This window comes from Epinephelus moara, chromosome 14 (assembly GCF_006386435.1).
Source record: "Epinephelus moara isolate mb chromosome 14, YSFRI_EMoa_1.0, whole genome shotgun sequence".
Classification (NCBI taxonomy): domain Eukaryota; kingdom Metazoa; phylum Chordata; class Actinopteri; order Perciformes; family Serranidae; genus Epinephelus; species Epinephelus moara.
This window is the reverse complement of record NC_065519.1, coordinates 9214681-9239532: the sequence shown is the minus strand read 5'-3', so window position 1 is coordinate 9239532 and position 24852 is coordinate 9214681. Positions and strand designations below refer to the sequence as shown.

At 42.7% G+C, this 24852-nt stretch overlaps 1 long non-coding RNA gene across 1 annotated transcript; it reads left to right on the top strand.

Annotated features, from left to right (window-relative positions):
* Positions 1–687: 687 nt before the first annotated feature.
* On the top strand, positions 688–5851 carry LOC126400890 (uncharacterized). The gene is made up of 3 exons (XR_007571016.1): positions 688–979; positions 1815–2223; positions 2505–5851. It is a non-coding gene; the product is annotated as an uncharacterized LOC126400890 (long non-coding RNA).
* The last annotated feature ends 19001 nt before the right edge of the window (positions 5852–24852 follow it).

The following is a 24852-nucleotide window of genomic DNA, read 5'->3' as shown; positions in this document are numbered from 1 at the left end:
TGATCTGAGGGACGTGTTCAGGTCAAAGATGAAAAGAACAGACTGTGTTTTTTTCTATTCACATTACACTACATACATCATGCATCAGAGCAGATCTGACACTTCCAGCTCTGGTGTGAATCTGTCTCGTTCTGTCTCCTTCCCATCTGTACCGTTGTCTTCCACAGCGGTAGACCATCAAGCAAAGCTGACATGATCTGCACAGTATCAAAAGAGAAGCTTGAATCCTGTCATGTCGTCTTCCTATCATAACTCACTTATGCTGAGCAGAGAGCGCAGGGTCACGGCTGGGGTACAATGACAGAAGATGTCAAGCGTCTCTCAGGGCACATCATCCTTGAGCAGCCAAGCTTTTATTATCAGTGCTGAGTCTAAATCAGAGTCCTTGACTGTATCCTGTAAACTAAAAACTTTAGTATAATGCAATCTGCCTTACGGGACAAAACAGGATGAAATAGAGGACGTGTTTGGTAAATAGACAAATGAGCTGTGGAGAGAATGCTGTGTTGTGTTGAGGAAAAGGAAAGGGGCAAACTAAAGCAAATATTTACCCTCACTGGAGAGGTGTTTGGGTTTCGGGCACCTCGTCCAAAGTCCAGAAACTTAACTTCCCCAAACTGTGTCTGCCAGTCGAAACCGAAACAGGCAATACCAGCGAGTGCAAACGTAAATCCCTCAAAGTGAGAAGTGTGACCCCACAGGTGTTGTTTGACCTTGGATTCCAACATGCGTGTCGTTTTTGTTGCCGCTAGAATGAAGAAAGATATGAAGCCCCGAGTGTCTGCGCGGGGGGATTATAAATCCTGTTGACGCATGTCGCCAAGGCTGGGAAAGCTTCTCCACCATGCCCTGTCAGAAATACCACACTCACCGATACAGACAAACTCTCTGTCCTCCCACATGTTTGACTCGCTGTGTGTTGTGTCTCCACAGGCAGAGATAGCGGCAGTGCCAGCAGGATTAAATTCACTGAGACGAGGTTGGTGGGTGGGTGTGTGAAGTTTTCAAGGATTAGACAATGAATCAGCACAATTACTGATAAGAGGCAACTCTTAATGTTAATACCACCGTGCTGTATTTATATAACAGCTTTACTTGTCATGTTTATATGACACCTAAGTGGAAATATTTGTGCTTTTAATCCTCTGACTCGCTGCTATTCTTAGATGTACTGGACTCAAAACTCTGTGTGAACTTTTTTATTATAGTCTGTATTGTGTGAACAGTGTGCAGTATAATAGTTGGCAATGGTAGTGCAGATACAGCACAGTAGTATCAGCACTTTTGAGGTCGACTGACCACCAAGAACTGCAGCTATTACTATGCCAGCAGTGTTGCCAGATTGGGTGATTTTGGGTTACATTTTGCAGGGTAGAATAGGCTTAGATGGCTGGTTTACCATAGGTTGGGTTGGTTTTTCAATATTTTTATGTTTTTGGGTTGTATGCTTTTCATTTCTTTTGGAATATAATTGTAAGGCAACAATTCTTGTGCAGCTCCTGAGTCCAAGACGAATTTCCCTATGGGGACAATAACGTATATGATATCACATCGTATCGTATGGTATCGTATTATATCGTACCATATCGTATCGTATCGTACCGTATCGTATCGTACCTACTGTATCAAGCTTGTTAGCCAGACATGCTAATGATTGCAGGTAAGGATAGAGCAGATACACATATTGTTCAATCTGTTTTCTAGTTTTACTCTGGCCTTCTGTGCAAAATGAAGAAAAAAAACCCCACAATCCAACACTTTAAACGCATTGTTTCACCGTAACTAAAACCCTTGCTGTTTCTGTTTTTATTTAGCCTGGTTCCAGACCATAGACCCCGCCCACTCAACTGAGTAGGCTTGCATCTCTGGTCTGGCATACTGCAATGAATTTTCGATTTGGAAGGACCAATGAACGCCGGGGGTGGGGGCGGGTCTAGCGATTAGCCAATCAGCGCCACGCTGATGTCAAGCTGTGCGCCAGTGGGTAACTGGTGAGGATAGCAACAATGGCGACCGCTACAGATCCTACAGACCACATTAACGATGCTGTCGAGGTATTTCGCCACTACTCGCGTTAATGGAGGACCAAATTAAGGAAGCTGCTCAACTGGATTTAACGGCGATGCAGCTGGGCGTGCACGACGACGGAGACATTTTAAACGGGCAATGCTCGCTTGTTTTCGGCACCCCCGAGGCATGGATACTAATGACGTCAGATTCTGGGTGAGTCGTTGATCTCTACTGATTGATTAGGGAAAAATCAAATTTCCCCCCCTTGTAAATCGTCTTCAATGGAGGCGATGTCAAACTGAAGGTTCTGGGAGCTTCAGTCTGACACTCAGGCTAGTTTTTATTATTATTCTTAGATAATAGATGATCTGAACTGACCGGAACTGATACATCACTGGATACATCCTGTAATCAATAAAAGAAACACATGCATTTAACATGATTTTGACCAGTGTACACGTCTTGTCTCCTGTCTTGTGCATTCTCTGTTTCAGATATTGAAAGGGAAGAAGACTTCACCCCTCCTTCCCTTGTGGAACAAAAACACAGCGTGCATGTTCTCTGTCGAGACATTGATTTAGTGCCAAGGGGACAGGAGCCGAGAGGTCAGGCTCTTTTAGGGACGTATTGAGTGAAGGGACCGTCCTGTTCTGTCGGCTCTCAGAGCATCATGTACTCACACAAAGGCTCAATGTTTGCATCTTATGCATCCCTCTAAATGCGTCCCACACTGTCAGGAGAGGAGCTAAAAATAGCCCGGATGAAATGTTTCAAGGCCTTCGGGGTTGAGCGAGAGAAGCACATTGGTCCTGCTGAGCGCTCACTGTTAAAGGTTTAAAGGTTTGTACTATTTTTTCCATGTAACAGGAATAATGTGAGGAACACTGTGTAGGACACGAATAAGGACAACAAAAAGAACAACTTTACAGCTGAGGTGAGTGAAAACAACCAACCAGGAAATCATCCCGGGGTTCTTCATCCCCAGCTAATAACAAATTGCATTTTCAGATTGATTTCTTCCTTCCAGGCATTATTTTCTGTTAATGTAACTTCAGCATGAAATTAAATTTGAGACTTAATTAAGTGAGGTAATTCATTTAAGTAAACAATATTCTGCTTTAGTTATTTATGCTTTTGTTGCACGGTAATACAGCTGTGAGCAAGGACTGTTTCAAAATATCATCATTCTTAGTTTGTTCGAGGAGGCTTTGGTATGTCAGGAGACATTTCTTAAAAGATCAAACCGCAATGTGAAGATAATTAAATCCTCCATGATGTGTTTATACAATATATATTGATATAAATGGCCGAAATAAATGACAATAAAGGTTAGGTTTAGGCACAAAAACAACATGGTTATGGTTAGGAAAAGATCATGTTTTGGCTTTAGATACCTGGTTTTGCTGCCACTATCCTGGCAGGAAGTGCAACAATGTCTCGGTGAAAAGGCAATCACTTTTTGTAGCCCTGTCCTCCATGGAAACAAAGCGACAGAGCCAGTGGTGTACGGATAGGCCCCAGTGCATTGGCTGCCCTCTCAGCTTTTGCAAAATCACACAGTGTCTTCCATTCCCTACAGTCGGCAGGGTGTCCATCTTTCTTTATGTAAACTTTTCTGCAGTCTTCTTTAGTAGTCTTTCAACTTCCTGGCATTTTCCAACACAGTCTTTGTCTGTTATGGTAAAAGTAATCACCAACAAATTTTCATCCCTTGGTTTCTCAAGCCTCACAATGTTTGCAGGAACAACACCAGGGCACTGTGTCTCCACTAATACGTCTTCAACATCAGCTGCATCCTTTTCCTAGCGTTTCTCTCCTTTTTTCTCTGCCACCCCTGTGAAGATACTCTCTCTCTGTCTTTGTTTTCCAGATTTTCTAGTGCACGTTGCTGGTGGGCTACAGCTGTCTGTTGACACTGCTTCAGAAAGTTGTTGCTTGAAGATCTCATTTTGAACTTCCTCGTCAAGAGACTCTTGTTTGGATTTCTCTCTGTGTGGGTGGACATTCAGAAAATCCAAAGCGTTTCCCAACTCAGACCTTATTCTATCTTTTTTCCATGCATGGGGAATATTGCCACTTGTCAAACCTTCTCCTCTCGTTGACATGTTGCTTGTTCCAATAAAAAAACAAAACTAATCTTCCAAAAAATGGCCGCGAATGATAGGTGATTTCCTACAAAAATGCTGTACACCATCAAATTATCACTGAATAGCAAACATTAAGGCAGATATTTGTCGGATTGGAGAACTGAATGAGGGAAGAATGGGCTGTCCGCCATTCTCACTCTGACCTCTTCACAGGCAACTTGTCACAGTTGCCTGTTTCGACTCTGCCCATCCCTGCTTTTACACAAATAGACAAAATTCAACATATTAATACTTACAAATAGCAGAAAATTGGTATAAAACTCAATGGCAATCACTAATTAATGACTTATTTTTACACACACACTAATAGACTAGCAATGTACAGCATCTGGCTTTAGTTAAGAGGCCTCTTCAACAGCAAATGTACTGATAAGTCTTTGTTGGAAAGGTAAACCAATAAATTTATTAACTGCTGCCTTCCATTTAGATATACCAGTTTCAGAGTGCTGTCCATGCCTTATACTTAAATTAAATGGGGCTACCCTCAATGTAATTAATTCCACCTGCGCTTTTACTTCTATGTCAAAACTTGGTCTAATCATTTGGTGGACTTCACATTTAGTGGATATATTATCTGGAGTAATTGACCCTGAGTTAAATAATAAGAAGGTTTCATTGTGTTGTCCAAAGACACATGACTGTGATGGACAACCACTACTTGTTTCAGACACCGGGTCATCTGTGCTCACTAACTAAACACTCAGTGTGGTAAAGACTTGATGGTTTGTTACAGTCAGTAATTGTAGGCAGACCTGACATTGACAAAGTGCAGGGTCATTCATATCTGACATCAGGGAGTGGTGGCGGGGGTTAACGTTTACACTGTGGGTGCCCCGCCCCCCCTGCTGCCCATCAATTACATCACCATCTGATTACATCATCTCCCACTGGGACTGGTGAGACATCCCAGTGTCTCCTCATGATTGGCCCTCTGCGGTGGCGTCCTGTCCATACCACAGCGCAAGATGCTGTCAGATAAACAGTGGAGCTATTGTGAGACAGCAAAGACCTCACCCCCTGTTATTGTCTGTCTGTCCATCTCTCACTTTGTCCGCTATAATTCAACAGAACTGCGACGAGAGTTCAGTCAGAGTTAACGGCTTCACTTGCTCTGAGGCCGCCTTGAAAGCAGACAGTAATCTCAAGACTGACTGAGGCAGTGAAATACAAGTGTGGCCAAAGAAACTCAGCTTTGATCGTGTGTCTCACATAGTTTAAAGCCTGTTATTACTCTGCAGGTAAGGTTTCACTCACTTAAGTGGGGTGTTACATAAACTCAGATCGACCCCTGAAGTGTTTCACAACGGCGATGCACAGGTAATCTGAGCATGACTAAAATCATTATCAGTGGTGCTGGTTTTTATCAGTGCTTCTGAGTTTTGAAAGGTGTTTAGATATCAGTGTTGACATTCTGATGTTTAGCAGATGTAATCTTAATCATGACTATCCTAATTTAGTATGTTCGTATACTAACAGACATGCTAGCACCTTTAGCAAGGTGTGGTGTGTTTAATTTGCACTGAGAAGTCGGAATGTCTGAGTTCTCAGTTGGCAATTTCAACTGGAACTAGAAAATCAGACAAACCTCAACAACCCCACCCTCAAAATCCAATATGGCTGCCGTGAGTATCAACAGTAATGAAAGCTGTAATCGAAACTCTGGCGCCGTAGCCCCCATGTCAAGAAAAAATGTTGTGTCCAAGACCACCCTACGGACTGTCTGCGGATGTCTACGTGCCACCCCAACAACCCAACTGTCCTTGCTGGTATCATTCCAGCAGAGGTCAGATGAGAAGCAGCAACGCTGGCCCTCGCTCGAAAGGCACGGACGAGTGAATCCCACTTCCTCCACAAGATCACGACTGAGACACCACAGCGCTTGTGTCTCAAGTCCCGGTGCTCCTTTGCCACACACACCCAAGAACTGCTCCGTGCAACACCATCTAAAACCTCCGAGGCTGCCTGGGTTAAGGCAAGATGGAGGGACCAGTGGAAGTCAGCAGAACCATGACCCCACAGCAATGGACAACCCTCAACCGCCTGGAGAACATAATAACCAGCTGCCCCAAACACCGACCACTGAATGGCCGGCGTGGTCTCATTGACCTGGACGATGAAACACTGGGCTGGCTTGCCTCAACAGAGTTGAAGGTCTGAAGACATATGCCAGAAGAAGAAGGCTGTCATAACAAATGGTTAAATAGCACTTCTGCCAACTTCTATCTATATACGTGCTGCTACGGTGTTTGTATGAGCAAAATACAACGTGATGTGTTGTTATCAACTGTATTTCAAACAGTGACTTACCTGGCTAGAACTGGTATCGCTAACAACATCTTGGTTTTGTGAATTGTCCTGGAGCACAATCAACTCGGGTGTGACATCATTCCAAGCTCCGACCTCCGAGGTAAATGGAAGGCAGCCTTGTTATGGATCCCACAACTTTCCTTGGCAAGTGTCGGCATAATGTGCTGTGATTGTCTAGAACTCGTCACCATCTTTGGTGTGATTGGCTTATACCCGTCACATTGATACTTTATCAATCAATGGTTACAACAGGCTCCCAGGAAGGCCACTCACCCTTGCAGCACATTTCCCCTACAGTCCACAAAGCATTTTCCCCATAGACCACCATTATAAAAGAGACATTTGTAAATATCGTATGAGCGGAGCGGGAACTACTACATATGCCGCGTGCCAGGTGAGCAACTCCATTATTTGGGGGCCATCTTGGCCCTACTACTAGCCTTTTTTAAAACATCAAACTACATATTTGTGACTTGTATTGATGGGTTTATGTCTTTCACAGGAACCAATGAGCTTAGGTCGAGTGCCTCAGACAGGATGGGAAGTCAGAAAGCACTGAGAGATGGACTCGTGCTTCGCTTGGGAACACCAACCTTATCGTTTAGACACACAACGTGCTGCAACACTAAGATTTGTTTCCCCAGAGGACTAATTCTTGAATGGAGATGTACACAAGAGAGACAAGACTGTACCCCAGTGTTTGTCCCACTCCAACCATAATTAGTTTTTATTTTAATTAGAGAAACGAATGGTATGGTTTCCGGTATTGTCACAACAGCCTGGTGCACATATTATTAGGCCAAACAATGAAAAGGGGATTTTTGTAGGAACAGAATGTTGCATAAACAGGCACTTTGTATGCATCGAGTCAGACTGGGGCTCCACTGTTCAGCCAAACACTGCACTCGCTAATTGCGAGATTGCAGAGTTAAGTTATTCTGCTTTGAGCGGTTCAACAGCTTTGTCTGTTTGAGCAGAATATTTTAGGGCTGCATTCACTGATATTTTCTGACTTCAGCTTCTTCTTCTGCATAACTTTTTTTTTTCCTACTACAAAGATTTTCTGTTTTGTCGGCTTGACATTTTTGAGCAAATAAAACCATTCATCAGTCTGTTTCGCCGTTCAATTTGTTTTATACGGTTCAGTGTGGGCGGGTAATTGTGCACTAAATGTCATCAAACAATGAAATTACTTGAATCGGGAAATCGCTTTTTAAATTATTCATAGTCAGCTTTCAGAAGCCTCTTTAGCCCTTTTGGAAAAACAAAATGGAGGAGGCGCTGAGGAGACACAGGAAGGGGAACAGCACACTTTTCTTTGTTCCAGACGGACTGTGTTTCTACGTGGGATGATGTTGTCGTCAGTAATTTCACCTGTCATTACCCTCACAAATAGAAATCCCCTGTTTAATCTGCATTTCCATCACCCGATGCTTCTATTAGGACAAAAAACTGGAGCTAATGATTGGAAAAGATTGGCTTTTCATTCATTTAGAGACACACACACTCACACACACACACACACACACACACACACACACACACTCTCTCTTCCTGCCGGAGAGTTCGTGATGTGCCTGTTCTGTCTTGTGGTTTTATCGCTGGTTTTGATCTTTATTTTCAGCCTTTGTTCATTGTAAAACACGTCTTGATGTTTGTTTAAAGTGCCTCAGAAATAAATCCGGACTTTATTTTCCACGCCGTTGCACGAGGTCGTACCCTCATCTTTACCCCGTTTACTCAAATTTCCCAAAAGGCCTGTTTGAAAGAAACTCAATGTCCCATCACATCAGACGATCCTCGCATTGATCGACTCGATCTAAGATGTTTTGTGCCTTGTGCAAATGAGCCACAGGCTTCAGAAGATGAGAGAGGAGACGCTCATGACAACAGAGCTCGATTAAGGAACTCATGAGTGGAAGTTTCCTGGCTGCTAGTCAAACGTAATGAGCAAAGTGAAGAGTTATGATTCTCCGAGTGAATGAAATGAGCGTTGTGTGACTCATGCTGTGACTCTTCCTCCCTCAGTGGAGCCAGCAGGAGGCTTGCCCCGCACAGCAGCTGCTTGTCTCTCTGTCTAAACAACATCCATAACACTCTGTACATCAGCCACAAACTGCTTACGTTTTAAAATCTATCAGGGGACATATTGTCAGCCTGCAGATTAGCTCCAACTTTCCAATAACTCCTGGGAAGGGGAATTTTCATGTCGTCTTTTCATTTGAAGTTACATATTCATGTAACAGGCAAATTAAAATTGAGCAAGTATACACAGAGGATTTTTCAAAACCTCTTACTCAATCAAATCCAATGATTTCAACATCACGCAAATGGTCCAAAGACTCACTGTTCCCACTTAAATATCCCAATAAGTAAATTTAAACCTTGAAACAGTTGATATGGAAAGCTCGTTAGCAAACAGTTGCAATGTTAGCACTCCTTTTAAGTTGTGTTATAAGCTACCTGATGAATGTAAGTCAGCAGCTGCCAGAGGAAAATGTTGGCATTGGACATTTTTGCTAACCGTGAATACATTACATTTGTACGTTTTATATGTATTGTATTAACGGTTCTAAAGCAATGTAGTATGTTGTCGGCACTTGGATGGGATGGTGGATGGTGTGACTGTCTGCCAAGCTTCAAATCACTGCAGACAAATTCAACACCAACAAAAGCCAGTGAGCCACCACTGCGTTTCCAGCTCAGATTGTACCATGAAAAGTGTTTTATTCAACACATTCTCACCTCATCACATATCGATGTTTGGTCATGGTCCTTCCATGACCAGATGTGAAAGGTACCCTGGGTGCATTTGTTGTTGACGTTCTGGGACGCCGTGTCAAGTTCTGCCTGTTACATGTATTGTCTAATTTCAAAATACACTTCAGTTTTCACAGGAAATTAACTGTTTACGTACAGTCTCTTTCAAAATAACACCACGAATTGATGGGTTTTTTTTTCCTTCAACAACAAACGCAAGTGGTTGGGTTTAGGAAAAAGAACAGGGTCTGGCCGCTCTTACCTGCCCCACTCAGACTTTCGTCGCTTAACTTTTGTTCTTGTCCTGTTGCATTTCCCCCTGCTGCTGCCGAGTGCCCTTAAACTATAATAACAACCGGCCGTGTGTCATGCCGACATTAAAAGACAGGTTTTATTGGTGGTGTCTGACGCCGCAAGTCATTGCCCAAGTGCCAGATTTTGACGACTTCAGAGTGAGACCGGGTGATCGATTGCTTCTCCAGCTATAAATGTGCCCCTAAAGCCCGATATTTTAAGCCAAGACAGGATCTTTTCCTAACTATAACCAAGTGGTTTTTGTGCCTAAACCTTACCACATGTTAATGAAACTGTGGTTGAGACGTTAAGTTCCAGCGTATCTGCAAATGTTACATATCCATCGTTTGCAGAAAAGCGCAATGCCACCATTTTTATTTTGTCCATTGGGTTAAAGTCCATCCATCCATCCGTTTTCTAACCGCTTATCCTCTTGAGGGTCGCAGGGGGGGCTGGAGCCTATCCCAGCTGACATTGGGTGAGAGGCGGGGTACACCCTGGACAGGTCACCAGACTATCACAGGGCTGACACATAGAGACAGACAACCATTCACACCTACGGACAATTTAGAGTCACCAATTGACCTATCCCCAACCTGCATGTCTTTGGACTGTGGGAGGTAGCCGGAGTACCCGGAGAAAACCCACGCTGACACGGGGAGAACATGCAAACTCCGCACAGAGGGGCTCCCACACCCGGGATTGAACAAGGAACCCTCTTGCTGTGAGGCAACAATGCTAACCACCACACCACCGTGCCGCCCTGGGTTGAAGTCAAATTTATCAATCAATTTACTCTGTTTTAGCTCTGTTTTGGTCTCCGCCCACTCTCTTCAGCTGCTAAATGCTCACCAGCTCATTGTTAACTTTGCTTTTTAATCCGTTGTGCTGAAAACTACTACTACTACTACTTCACTGACAATGTCCCTGATGTGAGCGGTGAAACTGAACCAAAAATCACAGGCCGTACAACCAAAACACGAGCTAAAAGACACCTCAAAAGGCAGAGGGAAATTGCTGATTTGTGCAGGACATTCTGCAGCACATAGGTCATGTGATCACAGCCTCCTGGCTCACGATTACAGTGAATGAAAACAGACTGCAACATACATGCATAGGATATTCTCTGTGTTATTCCTGAGCTTTACTGAAGCTGTATCTAATATGCAGTATATTATTTCCTGTGTAAACAAATTGTTAATGTGTTGAGCATCATTATTTACACGTTTTCCTGTAATTCAGTCGGACATATTGAGGTATTTACAGACTCATGAAAAGAAAATGATAAAAACTTGACTAGAAGTCCTGTGAGTCTGAACAAAGCATGTCCACACAGTGCAGGAGAGCAGAGGTGAAAATGCCATCAACTGCTCATGTCTTAAAACCCTCTTGAGAGCCATTTTTGGAGCACTAATCTCTGACATTCAGGCCTTCCAGAGGCCCCAAAATGGAGTTGATTACAGAAGTAAATCCTCATCTTTCTTATTAAAACAAGTCTAAACTTTTGGACAGCCCTGGCACACGACTGAGTTATGATAAAGCAAAACACGGAAGGGCGGTCCCTGCTTCAAAAAGAAAAACACACCTGAGGGTACATTCCCTGTACGTGATTAAGCAGCATCCTGGCGTTGAGTCATCGCTGCAGGCTCGTCAGGTGTTCATCACTAAGAAGGAGTCCCTGGCTTCTGATTGGCTCTTCGTGTTTTTTGTTCCGGTGACGCAGCTTTGAGTGTCCTTCCTCAGACTTACATCAACATGACACGACATGAGACAGCAACACATTCTTGTTTCTGCTAAACATGAATCAGTAACTGCGTAGAATTCCTCTGAAGTTATGATTAAGCAGCACAACGTGATAAGAATGTTTACCTGCCCTGGTCTTGTTCGCACTTGCCGTCTGATCAATTAACATCATATTTAAGCACCCGAAGTGCTTCCACACACAACAGACCCCGGTGTGACTGTGTGGCAGGCTGTAATTACAGTCCTGCTAACTGTTTATTCCCCTTTAAAGCCTTATTTTTTACAGCTTTGCCTTCCATCGTAAATGTGCTTTACGGTATCTGGCAGGATGGTTGTTGGTGGGATACAAAGATCAACAAAGGGAATTTTGTGAGCCATTAATCTTCTGCAGGTCGGCCTGTTTCTCTGTCACACAGTAATGGGCTAATCAAGGGGAACAGTAACCCGTGGGAGCGCCACCCACCTTGTGTGCACCGTGCTGTGAACCATACCTGTTGTTGTCTCTATTAGGATGTCAAGTTCAAAGACTTTTTTTTCTCGTGTTAATGACGAGGAACAAACTGCTCGGCCAGGTTTCAGAAAGAATCTTGTTTTATTATGAGCCAATAAGAAAAGATGATCTCAAAGTAAATGGGTTCATTATTGTTAATAAGCAGCAGCTGCAGCAGGACTGTCACCACAATCTTGTTTCATACTGTATACTGTAGAATATTCTTGAAACATTTTATATATAGAAACTTTTAAGTGTACCTACTTTCTATTATGTTTCAGCAGTGCTTAATTTGTAAAATTAGAAGTAGGGGAACACTTTGGGCCTCTGAGAGAGCAGTGTTCCCCCACTCACCCTCTTGCGATTGGACTTTGAACTTATCCCACAGTAGTGGTGAGGCACCATAGTACTACGGTCCTCCACCCTGCAACACTAGTGACATCAGCCAATACTGTATGTAGTTTTTAGATGTGAAAAGTTCTAGACCCATGCAAATTAGCTCTGGAACGCACCAGGGCCTTTTCTGAAAAGATCCTGGTATGCGTTCCAGTACGTTCCGGCTCAAATTAAACACTGTATTTCAGTATAGACTTTATCTTGCACATAACTGTACATATTTGTTGTGTTTACTTGTATTCTATTCTTGTTTATTCTATTAATTTACATATGGTAGTTGAATGTCACACTTACAGCCTCAGCACAGTGATATATATATGTATATATCATTTTTAATATTTTTATATCTTAAGTACTAGTGTTAAACACTGTAGCATAATGCACATTATATATATATATATTTTTTCTTTAATGAACTTTTTCATTTCTATTTTATTTTATTACTTTATATTTACATACTCCTATTTCATACTCTTACTCTTTCGTTTTATAATTCGTTAAATTGCAGCGACTGTAACAAATCAAAATTTACCCTCGGGAATCGATGAAGTATTTCTGATTCTGATGTTTAGTATTCTTTCCACTGAGCACTAACTTAAAATATTATTAGTAAAGAGCCAGAAGTGACCATATCTGGACAAACTGGTGGAGCTAACCCTAAGGCTAGCAGCTAGCTTGATTAGCATGGTGCATTCACAGCTATGGTTAACTGTGATAATGCTAATGTTAACTTTTTGCTAGTGAAAAACAGGCTCAAAACCATTACTACAAAATGTAATTACCAGAAAAACAAAATATCTGACTATTTAGAAGTAGAGTACAACCACACACTGAACAAGACTTCTTCAGACTAAAGGGCCGTACACATGCTGTGTCATTAACCGCCTGGAAGACACGAGGTTGGGCGCTGGGTGCTACTTTTGTGTCTTTTCTATACCAGCTTTCAAGAGTGCGGTGGCAGGTTGCGTCTGAAGTTGCTAAGTAACCTTAACAAGCACCATCATAGCCTGTTTACCTGAAAACCTGGGTGCAGAGCTGATCTTCTTCCAGGTGCTGCTTGTAAGTGTGTAGGTTTATCGTCTGTGGGACAGATGTAAAGCTCTGGCAGCCCTGCACTAACATGATCAACTTCTCCATATTGACCCCAGACTGATATTTACAGATGATGGAAAAGATATCTGTTGGCTGTGATTGGTTGTTCCTCGTCACATGACATGCAGTGCGCAGTGCTGCATTCCAAAAGTTGAAATCAGGTAATCTCAGGGTGCAGCCATCTGGCCCTGAAAAATAGGCGCTTGGGAACCTGTGCACACTGCAACAGCGTCACTATGGTGTTTAAGCGTACCTACTGTGCGTCTACATTTTAAACAATGAATTTGAGGGAAAAAAATGCGGCTTGTGTACGGCCCCAAAAACATTACAATCAACTTTCATGAACAGCAAAGACACTGAAACAGGGACAGCTATGCTTGTATCTAAATCTGGGGTTACGCCATGGTTACATGACCTAACGGCACCTGCCTGTCATTCAAAATGGCCACGCCCTTAATTATTCATAAGTTTAAGCCTTAATTTTTTCATTAAATGGGTGAATTATATAAAAATTCTCCCCCTGTACAGTCATCATGGATGGGGAAATTAGCTACGGAGACCCAAACCTTTTTTGTACCAGGGGTACTTTTGGGGGTTATATTTTACTATCTATTCTTCTTCTCCAAACATAAATCATTTCAGTGGCAAGTTTTAAAATCTTTTTTAAAATGTACTTTTCCATGTTGACTTTACCCAGAAGTGAATCTAAACACATGAGGTAACTCACAGAGCACCTTATCATTAGATGGGAGGACACCACGACATTTACTTGTGCTTCGTCACTCTCTTCACCCATATTTTTGGAAACTTCAAACACACACACACACACACTCACAGAACAGAAACTTCAGGGCCTGTTATAGTTTCTCCTCTCTAAACACATTAGGCAATGATTAACTGGTGCCTTGTTTCCTCTCTGGGAGCCACTTCACCTCCGGCCGTCGCTGTGTGATCTTGTGCTGTGCGATTAGCCGACCTCCCCCTCCTCCCTCCTCCCTCCATCAATATAATACTTGAGTGATCAAACCCTGAAACCCCCAACAGTCAGCCAGTCAGCTTCAAAGCACCTGCAGACCGACTCCTCCCTCCTCATGACCACATTAGTCTGTCTGTCCCCACTGAAAACTGATTCTTACTGGCTGCCAGACTTTTTTTCTTCTAGCAGTGTGCAACGTGTGTATTAATGAAAGCCTTTGATGTCTGAGGAAACAACCCACCTACCTACTACAACACCTCACTGCTAAACACCAGCTAACAGGTCCATTTTGGCTGTTTTTGTTACCTCAGAATGAGCCCCTTATATCTACATAGGGAGCAGGTCCTTGTCTACAGTAGCGCAGAATAGACAAACCAAATATTTGCTGGAAATCAATGATACATCTTTCAGTAACTTTTTTTTGCGGTCACTGATGTTACTGGTGGGATTAAATGGGTTAACTGGAAGTTAACTAATTAAACAGTACATCTATTCTCTAAAGGAAGTCAGCTGTCATGTCACGTTGTCCTGTAGGAAACTTCCTAGAATCTATTAGAAAAGTACAGACCCATAAATAATCAGTTTAGCTGCTGTTGCCTGTAATGGTTCCTTCCAATCACTACGGCTCATAATATAGTTCAGAGTATTGTTTGTTTGCTTCAGGCTGCACGAGTCCACGTCTGCCTGTGTTTCTCTCTCCAGCCTGTCTGGCACCAAATCTGCAGGCCACAGGGTTCTGTAAACAACCCTCGCCTGTAGATATGTTTACAGCTTTTCTTCGAAAAACACACTTCATTGTATCCGTGCTGCTCCTGATAATCGGCCCGCGGGTCACAATGCTTGATCTGAAGCTGGCTGAGGTCATCCACTTCCTGCTAATTGTCAGGGAGATCAGTGTGGTAGTGGTGATAAAGTGGGCCAGGAAACTGGTGGACTGGGAGTGCTGAGTGGAGCTGGAGGCTAAAGGGGGACTGGGAATATGGTTAGGCCTGGAGGTGGAGTTGGAAATGATGGTGGTACTCGCGTTGGGATGCTGTTTTCTCTATCCACACTTCACTCACTTCTCTTAAAAATAAAATTTACAGCTCTCTGTACAGCTCAGTAACTTTATGTTTTGGAGCAACGGATGTGTCATTCCCTCCACTTTCTATTTCAGGGCTTCAACGGTGCAATTTACTCCTCCTAAAACAAAAGCCTGCTTTTAGTGTTATCCGCTAGTGGTCCTGATTGCTTGGCTGAATAAGGAAATTCCCTGTCTAAATGCAGAGTGAAACCACCTGCCTTTACACTAAACACAACCACAACACAACAAGAAGAAACTGCAGACTGAAGGTAGAAGGGACAGGATCTTATCCGACGGTCAAGGATAGGGAGGATTAAACCCGTTTCAGCCCAGGCTCAGGGACAATCCTGCTTTAACTTTGCTATCTCATGGCTGAACTCCCGTCTTTGGGACCTCGCTGACTCTACAGACACGGGAACGCATTACAAACAGCCCCTGGAACGACGCGTGGAATAAACACTGCGCCTAAACAGAACCAGATGTTCCTCCAGCTATGAACCGGAGAACGCTGTGATCCCTCTCTGGGTTGGGCTGATCCCCAGCGTCACTGAGGCAAACCAGCTCCAGCTTTAGGCCTTAGCAAAACAGGTCTCTTCCTGTGCCTCACAGGAGCAACTATTCCTATCCTGAGGCCCTTTATTATGCAATGTATGCATTTCATTTGGAGAATATTAACGCCGTGAGCGACTGAAATGGAGTCTTTGAAGTGACGTGGTGACTACGGCGTCTGTTACTTAAGCAGAAGTGCGTAACAAGGTTTTAGCTTTATCCTTAAGGTGGCCTGAGCTGGATATTTGCTGGATGACAAACTCAGATTACAGCCAGCGTCCAAAGTGAAAGCACAAATAAAAGAAACAAAGAGTCTACAGTCATGCTAGCAGCTCAGTGAGGCACAGCAAGGCCCCAAGAACGCCCACTCAGCCTTGCAGACAATTTTTCCAAGTGGCAACTCAAGGCATTGCAGCAAAAGAATTCCCTGCAGCCCTAAAAGCATTTTCCCCATAGACCACCATTATAAAAGACACGTCTGTAAACCTGTTAACAGGACACCTCAAACTGCAACAAGGTCAATTATGAATCCTTCTACTTTAAATTTTTGAGCCAGGAGCTCAAGCCGAGAAAAGTGCATCATAATCACCACAAACTATGAACCGAGCAGGAACTCGTGGGTGCATACTGAACTTAAGTTCAGTTAAGACAGTATAAAATATGAATTTGACCCGCTTGTGGTTCTTAAAGAAGGGACAAAGTTATTACAATCCATCCTGAAGGATACATAAATATCTGAGCCAGAATTCCAACCCAGTCACCAGAATAAACGTTGGCATTGTATGTTTCTGCAAACCAAGGATATGTCACATTTGCACAGTAATTTGTAGCAAATACGCTGTGGTTAACATGCAGTTAGGTTTAGGCACAAAAAACACTTGGTTATGGTTTGGAAAAGATCATTTTTGGGCTTAAAAACCCCACAACAACAGCTGGAGGAGCCGTCAATGTCTCTGTGGAAAAACAATGATGGGTCACTAAAAAACAATTGTTCACTCAACACATTCTCACTCTGACCTCGTCACATACCGACATTTGGTCATGAACTTTCCATGTCCAGATACAACGTGAAAGGTACCCTGGGTGTGTTGGTTGTTGACACCGTGTCAAGTTCTGCCTGTCAAATACACTGTCTTCTTTCAAAATACACCTGTTTTCACAGGAAATTTACTGTTTACATGCAGTCTCTTTCAAAATAAATGCAGTACAATAATTAACTTTTTTTTTTTCTTTCAACAAATAATGCATGTCGTTGTGTTGAGGAAAAAAGAACGGAGTTTGGCTTAATAATCTTACGCCACTCTCCTGGGTGCAAGTAGGTGTTTGTTGGACCCATCCACCACCCCTCCCACACGCCCCTGTAGGACTTTTGCTGTCTTAACTTTCGTTCTTGCCCCGCCGCGTTTCACCCTGATGCCGCCAAGTGCCATTAAAGTATAAGGGCTCATTTATGCTCCCTTTACGTACGAAAATGTATACGTCCATTTCAAACGATGTTACCGTCACTGCCCACATACTTCCATGCGCCCTTTATGTTGGCATGGATGTTAACCAATATATCCACCAGGGGGCAGCCCAGAGTCAAAAGTTTATGACGACAACAAACTCAAAAACAAACATGGCGACTGTGGAGGAGATATTGATAATGTACCTCTTGCATAAAAGACAAAAACAGAGGCAGCGTTGTAGGAGGCGGTGGTCGGTGAGGCCGTTAAATACATTGCGACTGGAGGATGGAGAATTCTTTTCTCTAGTATTGCCGATGAGAGAAATTGAATTGTTATTTCATCTTCGTGTCTCACTAGAGCTACGAATCGGGTAGTGACAGCAACACTGCCCCGACGGTTCCCGGTGGTACTGCTCCATTTGGCCCGTATCCGTAAGCTTTATGGAAACGTGCAGAAATACGGACGAAATGAACGCAGAAAATGGACAGAAGGCTCCGTCCGTATCCTATTTTAAATTAAATTTACCTGAAGTGGGGTAAGTCAGGTTAGGAGTAAATGAAGAGCAACTTAAGCACATATTAGTGTTTGATAAGGATATCTGTATTGATACGACATTTCTATAGGTTCCGACAATTTTTAAGTTCACGCAAGAGTAAATGTTAGAGGACTATACTGAAGTTATGTTTATATTTACCTTATTTATGTGTTAGAATACAGGCATAAGATATTTACGCCAGGTGGGGTGCGGTAAGGCACTTTAGTGCACATAACAGTAGGAGACTGTGGACAACATGTGTAAAAGACGACATGAAGTTTGTGTTGGTTTGGCTTGCAATAAGTTTTTGACCGTGTTATGCAGTGTTAAAGTATAATTACAGGAATACGATGAGAATATATAGAAAAAGGACAGAGAGTCGCTAGTGGACTGGACAAGATGTAAGTTTGGAAGGACTCGGCCTGTCGTTTTGTTTTTCCTTTTTGGATTCTCAATAAACCTTGTTCAACTTTTTCCTGCCTCGTGTGAGTGCTGTAGATCTCCAGAAAAGGAACAGAAACTGAGACCACCACAATGTCTTTACAAAAACTAACAGAAGATAGAAAAAATCTTTATTAAACACTTCTGCAAAGTTACAAATTCTTCATACTGAAAGTATCTGCCAAATGTTCACTGATTACATATTTAATTTATTTTCCATACAATATCTTCTTATAGCAACTGAAGCATTATTTACATTTTCATGGTCATATTTAGTTAACGTAGAATACTTTGATAAGGTTAAGGGAGGATCGACACTTTCTGGACTTGTTCCTCCACAACATACCTGGTAAAATCATTTAGTAGTATATAAATGTGATTTCTGGGAGACATTACTGGTAGAAGTTTGACATTTAGATTTGCGAAAGTAGACAACAAGGCCCTTGATATTTTGTAAGACTGTGAACCTGACGCACTAATGACAGTCCATAACTTTGGAGATGAAATCCTCGATGGCTGCCTTGGCAGGGAAGCTTGCTTTTGTTGTAACTCAAAACTTGAGCTGGGAAAGTTTGGAGAGGCAACAACTTTGTGGGATTAGTCTCCATGGCTCGTGTATATTTTCACTGAAAACAACAGATTTTCACATTCCGCTGCATCATTTATTCATCTGACAAGCATTATGGTTTCAGGCTGGCGTTATTAGATGATGCAAATATTTTCCTCTTGGGTGGAATCTGGCTCCTTTCTTTTTTTCTGCTCTCTATCTTTTCTTTTTTTTTGTCTCCTCCCTGGCTGAAGTTTTGAAATGAAGCGAGCATCCAGTTCGCAGGGACTTCACTGGATCCACCCTCGTTCTTTGGGGAGGAAACCGCTTCCATTCCCTCCAAATTGAGCCTTAGAGCCGCAGCTCCGAGCCTGCTGTTACACAACCGGTGGGTTGGAGAGCAGCATACTCACATGCTGATGTTAACTACATACGCAGCACTTTCCGCGGGTCAAACCTCAGCCTCCAAACCCACAGACTATCTATTAGACTCAAAATGAAGCTGTTCATTTGTGCTTGTGGTACAGAATTCCATTTGAGTTACAGTAAAAAAACTTTAGCTTTGTCATGGTACAGTAGATGATGAAGATTCAGTCCTCGGTAAAGGCCAAAGCCTGTGACTCATGCAGTATGGCTGGTACTTATTATGCACACTCACATGTGGCCGTGCAGCACAAGCTATGGTGCGCTGTCTTTGAGTTTCTGATGTAAGTCTGTTCCTTTTTCTGTTTAGTACATTCTGTTTATGCCAAGCTCACAGCATATGGAGGGGAAAGATATTCCAAGTTCATGACTTTCAAGCATTTCAAACACAACTCAATACAGATGTATGATCACAGAGTTGGCTCCTGTGAGTGCTAAAAATACTGTTCATTGCAATATAGCCCGTTAATACATATCCACCATCTTCAGTTTGGGTTAAAAGTGAGGGAAGGCAACTTATTTTAGAAGCATCTCTAATATTTGTTGAAATTTTCTTTACATCCCAATAGCAGGCAATAAATGAAATGCTCTGGGAAAACAAAAGAAAACAGTCAGGTATCTGTGGCTGTCGCAGGGCCCGTTATAAACCCGTTCAGGCCTTCTGTTCTGGCAAAATGAAATGATAGGATGGCTTACCTGTCTGTCAGACAGAGGGAGTTGCTGTTGGCTGTTCTACAGATGCAGATATGCATGCACGTCCCTTCGGAGTGTAAAAGTCTGACTCAATGGCGGAGAATTCTGCAGAGAAAGTCACTGCTCCAGGATTGGAAACACTGCAGAGCAAACCAAAAAAAGGAAGACGGACTAATTAAAAAGAGAGTCTGACAATAAATGAGATAAAACATGTCAATATCGGCACAGTGTTTCAGAGATGGAGAGATGTTGCTATTTGTTTAGTCTTCTGCTAACCAGAGCCAAAGGCTCACAGCTGCATTATCAAGTTTATGTTTCTGTGGCTGCTACAGACCACCTCGACGGGAGGAGCGAGGGCAACAGGTCGGTAGACGGACCCTAGTCAGAGGCGACAGCAGCCTGAATCCAGCCAGGGCAAACCCCAGCTCCAGGGCACTGGCAAGCCCCGACTCCCCACTGGAACAACAAACATGTTAGACCCCATGCTTCCGCTGGCCACCATCTCAGTGTAATGGTCAGCACTGGGCGGTTTGCAGTGGCCTGTCTCCTGAGCTGCAGCCCGCTCTCCTCTTGGGGGAGCAGTCCATATTAGTGGAGAGCAAGGCAAGAGGACGACGGGGTGGCTAATGTCAGCTTGTTAATTCTTGTCTCATTTGTGGTCTAATAAACAGAAAAGGGAAAAATGGGCCAAGGAGCAACTGAGTCAATGAGCTGCATGTAACTGGAGGCTACAATGAAATACGATTAAATAAGTCAATATATGTATATAATGTATGTCATTCACTTATTTATTTAATCTTACTTAAAGGGAATCACTGGGTTACTGTATGAGGCATGTGCATGCCTTTGGTCATCTGGCGGTGGCTTAGGACGGAAAGGAGAGAGCTGCAGGAGGATTTTTAATGTCTGCTTTTTTCCAGATTTCTGCCTGCTCCAGCTTAAATCACCTTAAACGTCACATTTTGGCAAATGTGAAGCATATTCATTTGCTTTTTGACAATGCATTCATAATATTATAATGCCAAAATGTATTTATATTTTTCCCAAATATAATTACCACTTGAATGTTTACATGATTTTTTTTTTTACAAGTCAAAAACTGGTAATTATGATTGCTCCAATATAACTTAAAACCAGCATCAGTAACAAACCCAGCTGGAGTGAGCCTATTTAAGTTCTATGGCGTGAGAAATAGCATTCTGTCTTTACAGATAAATACTTAAACAAGATAGTTGTGCAGTTTTGCTGCAGCAGTCTTAATTGTTCAGGTATGACCAGTGGCTGCCAGGCCCCCAAGAAGTGTGCTTGACTTTGAGGCCAACTACCATAGCGGTCAGATGGTGGAATTACAGCTTCAGGGTACGTCACATGATGCCACTGGGCCCAAAAAGACTTTTCCCACAGACTTACAGTACATTGTGAAATTTGTGACATAGTGTCACAACCCTCAAAATCATGATTAAATAATTGTCTTCCTTTTCAAGTTAGCAGAAGGCTAAACCAAAAGTTAGCTGCTCAGCTGGCAAAGTTTCTAGTGCACTATGGCCCCTACGATGCGGAAGACCTGTATAATTTTACACCCAAAAAGTTTGGCTTCGTGTGGCACTGAGCAACTTTCATAGCAGTGAATGGGGCCCGGCCTCCAACACTGTATCCAGGTCTCCTTATACATCTATGATGGCTCTGCTGGCTAATCTCAGCTTAACGTAACTATAAAACTGGTAATTAATATAACTCAGATACAAAGTGACATTAGAGACAAACTTGAATGGAACCTTTGTAAATCTTAAATGAGAAATAGTCGAGAAATAAAAGATGAAAACTTATAAACAATAAAAAAAAAAATTCACACCCTCATTAACATATCAGCCTTAAGGCCCTGACACACCAAGCCTATGGCCGATTGTCAGTCAATGTTGGGCTGTCGATGAGTTTCTGTTGTTGTAGTCTTTGCAGTGCGTCCCACACCGTTGGCCCTTGTCAGCCCTTCTTTTAGCAGATTCAGCATGTTGAATCTGTGTTGGAGACAAAATACGTATTTACATATTACATATTTTTCCTCTTACCTGTAGTGCTATTTATCAGTCTAGATTGTTTTGGTGTGAGTTGCTGAGTGTTGGAGATATCAGCTGTAGAGATGTCTGCCTTCTCTCCAACATAAGTGAACTAGATGTCACTCAGCTTGTGGTGCTCAAAGTGGCAAAAAATACATTTAAAAAACTGAAAAGCAATATTTCTTTTTCAGAAACCATGACCCGGTTACTCAAGATAATCCACAGACCTTGTTGTGAGCAGTTTTCTTTCTACTGAACTACACCTACTAAACGTATCACTGCGCAGAGGGACGTGTGCATCTACTACTAGCTCAACTAGCACCCCTGAGCTAGCTAACATTACGCCTCACCTGCGGAGAATGCCATCAATGTTTACATCTCATGCTGTCACGAGCATGAGCCTCTCACCCATGAGTAGATGCACACTTCCTTCTGTGTGATGTTACGCTAGTTCCATTATATTATAGACAGTCTACATCCAATATCTCCAAAACTCGGCAACTCACACCCCAAACAAATAATAGCAGTAAAAGTTAGAGGAAAATATGTATTTTTGATTTTGGGGTGAACTCTCCCTTTAAACTGACTTTACTGAAGTTGTGTATATTGTGCAGAGATTCCCAAACGAGAGAGACGTCTGGGTGACGTGACAATTGAGAAGCTTTAAGAGTCTCCAGGAAGTGTGAAATTTGTTAGAAGTTTGACACCAAAGAAATGAAAGGGAAGGAAAAAGTGTGGTTATGGTTACTGGGAGGGAAATAAGCTTTTGATGGTGTATCTTGTGTCAAATAGAGTCTCCTATAAGCCGAGCTAGAAGTGCAGTAAAGGAACGAGAGCCACCCTCAGTTTCCTCCCTGTCCTCCATTTGTCCTCGTCATGTTCTCCCCTCATCGTTAAGAGACAGACCACCAATAACAACGCTCAAGTAAATTCATACAGCTGCGGCGGGGCTGATACTGTGCATCGCCCACATCAAGACGGGTCATGAGTTTGTTCCCCGCCACAGCCAATATGTCTGTCAACAGCCATGAGTTAAACGGCCAAAATGCAAAACATGATTCCAAATAATTAGTCTTGTACAAATCCCACTGTGCTCTGATAAAGCTCAGCCCGAACTGGTTGGCGTAGAAATCTTCAAATAACCCTCCATTATCGTTCCACCGCGCTGGCATGGCCCACAGCACAACAAAAATAACAAGAGTCATTTGGCGCCCCAAACATCTCCAGCATCTGTCGAGCATGCTGAGGCTTTGATAGTTTCTGGGTCGCCCGCAGAGTAAACCAGATTCCTTTCCTCAAAATAACTGGCTGTTAAAGTAGATGATGTGTTTAAATTTGCGCTCTTATGAGGAGTTGCAAAAGAGGGAATTTCCCACTTGTCATTTAATGTGGCAGTGAAGGGACGCTGCACATAAACATATGACATTTGTGAAAACAAACCAGTCCAAGAGGTCAGAGAAGGGGGATTTCAGTTTTCTTTACAGTGTCAGAGTGATGTTAACACAGCTTTATGAACAGCATTTTCTCTGCAGCATTATTCAGAGGGGATATTTTACATGTAGAGCTCCTGTAATTAGACATTTTTACTCGTTTTGCCAGTTTAGGCTAATGCAGCAGTGAGGAGGGATAAGAATCTCTGCTGAGTTGATGCCCAAATTACTCGGGGTAGAACGGAGCATTAGTGATGCATAATTTACTATCCTCCTAAAACAAACTGTTGGAAGAACATTTTTGTTGTATGAATGGTAGACCCAGGCTATGTTTAAAGGAAAAGTTCACCCCAAAATAAGAAATACATATTTTCCCTCTTACCTGTAATGCTGTTAATAAGTCTAGATTGTTTCGGTGTGAGTTGCAGAGTGTTGGAGATATCAGCCGAAGAGATGTCTCTCTCCAGTATAATGGAACGAGATGGCGCTTGGTTTGTGGTGCTTAAAGCAGCAAAAGAAATCAGGCTTTTTCATGCACTGTTTATACATATACCTACGAAACGTAACGTACCAGAAGTCGTATATAACCCAGGTAATCAGGAGGGCTGCATTAAGGTGACCAACGCACTTAAAGGAATGAAGATGTAAGTGGTATAAAGAGTGAAAGTCTGTAAGTTTGGGGTGCTGGATGGGTCAAACGAGCACAGGACTTTTCCCAGGAGATCATGTCCCGTGTAAAAACAAGTGAACTTAAAGTACGTTGTCACCATGATTCCTTTCCTAAACCTAACCTACGTAACTTTACTTGCATGTGTGTAATTTCCAAAACTGTACTTGCCTTAACTTAACCAATGTAAAGCCCCGTTTCCAAACATTTTCAGTATGGTACCTTTGGAACCAACAGTAACCCTTCAGACATGGTACCTAGACCCTAGTGTTTCCATCGCAAACTCTTAAATATGGGCGGGGTTGTTGTCACTCACTGCTCCGTCCAGCACTCACTGTATTTCCTCCTTTATCAGTCTGCACCTCGTTTATCGTCCACAGAACGAGGCTGCACGCCAAGATTTCCAGAACAAAATAGAACAGGCTGCAGTGAGAGTCTCTCTCCATGGGATATTTAAAAATAGCAGGTTTGTCCATTTAGTCCTTCTCAGGCAAGCTCAGGGGTTTAGTGTTGCTGTAGCCCGCAGGAAGGACACTCTGTGATGCTTTTTTTTTTCTCTGAATGAGGATTAGAATATTTGCAGCTTGCATAATCTGGTCAAAATTAATACATATAAACACAGATCTACTCATTACTAAAAGTGTATGTCATATAAAAACTAAAGTAGTTGTCAAAGTTGTCACAGTGAAATTTAAGGTGTGTTGATGGATTCACGTCGTCAACTCATACATTGAGTAACATCACAAGTAAATGTTCCACCTTAAAAGTTGCTGGCAGTCGGCCCAGT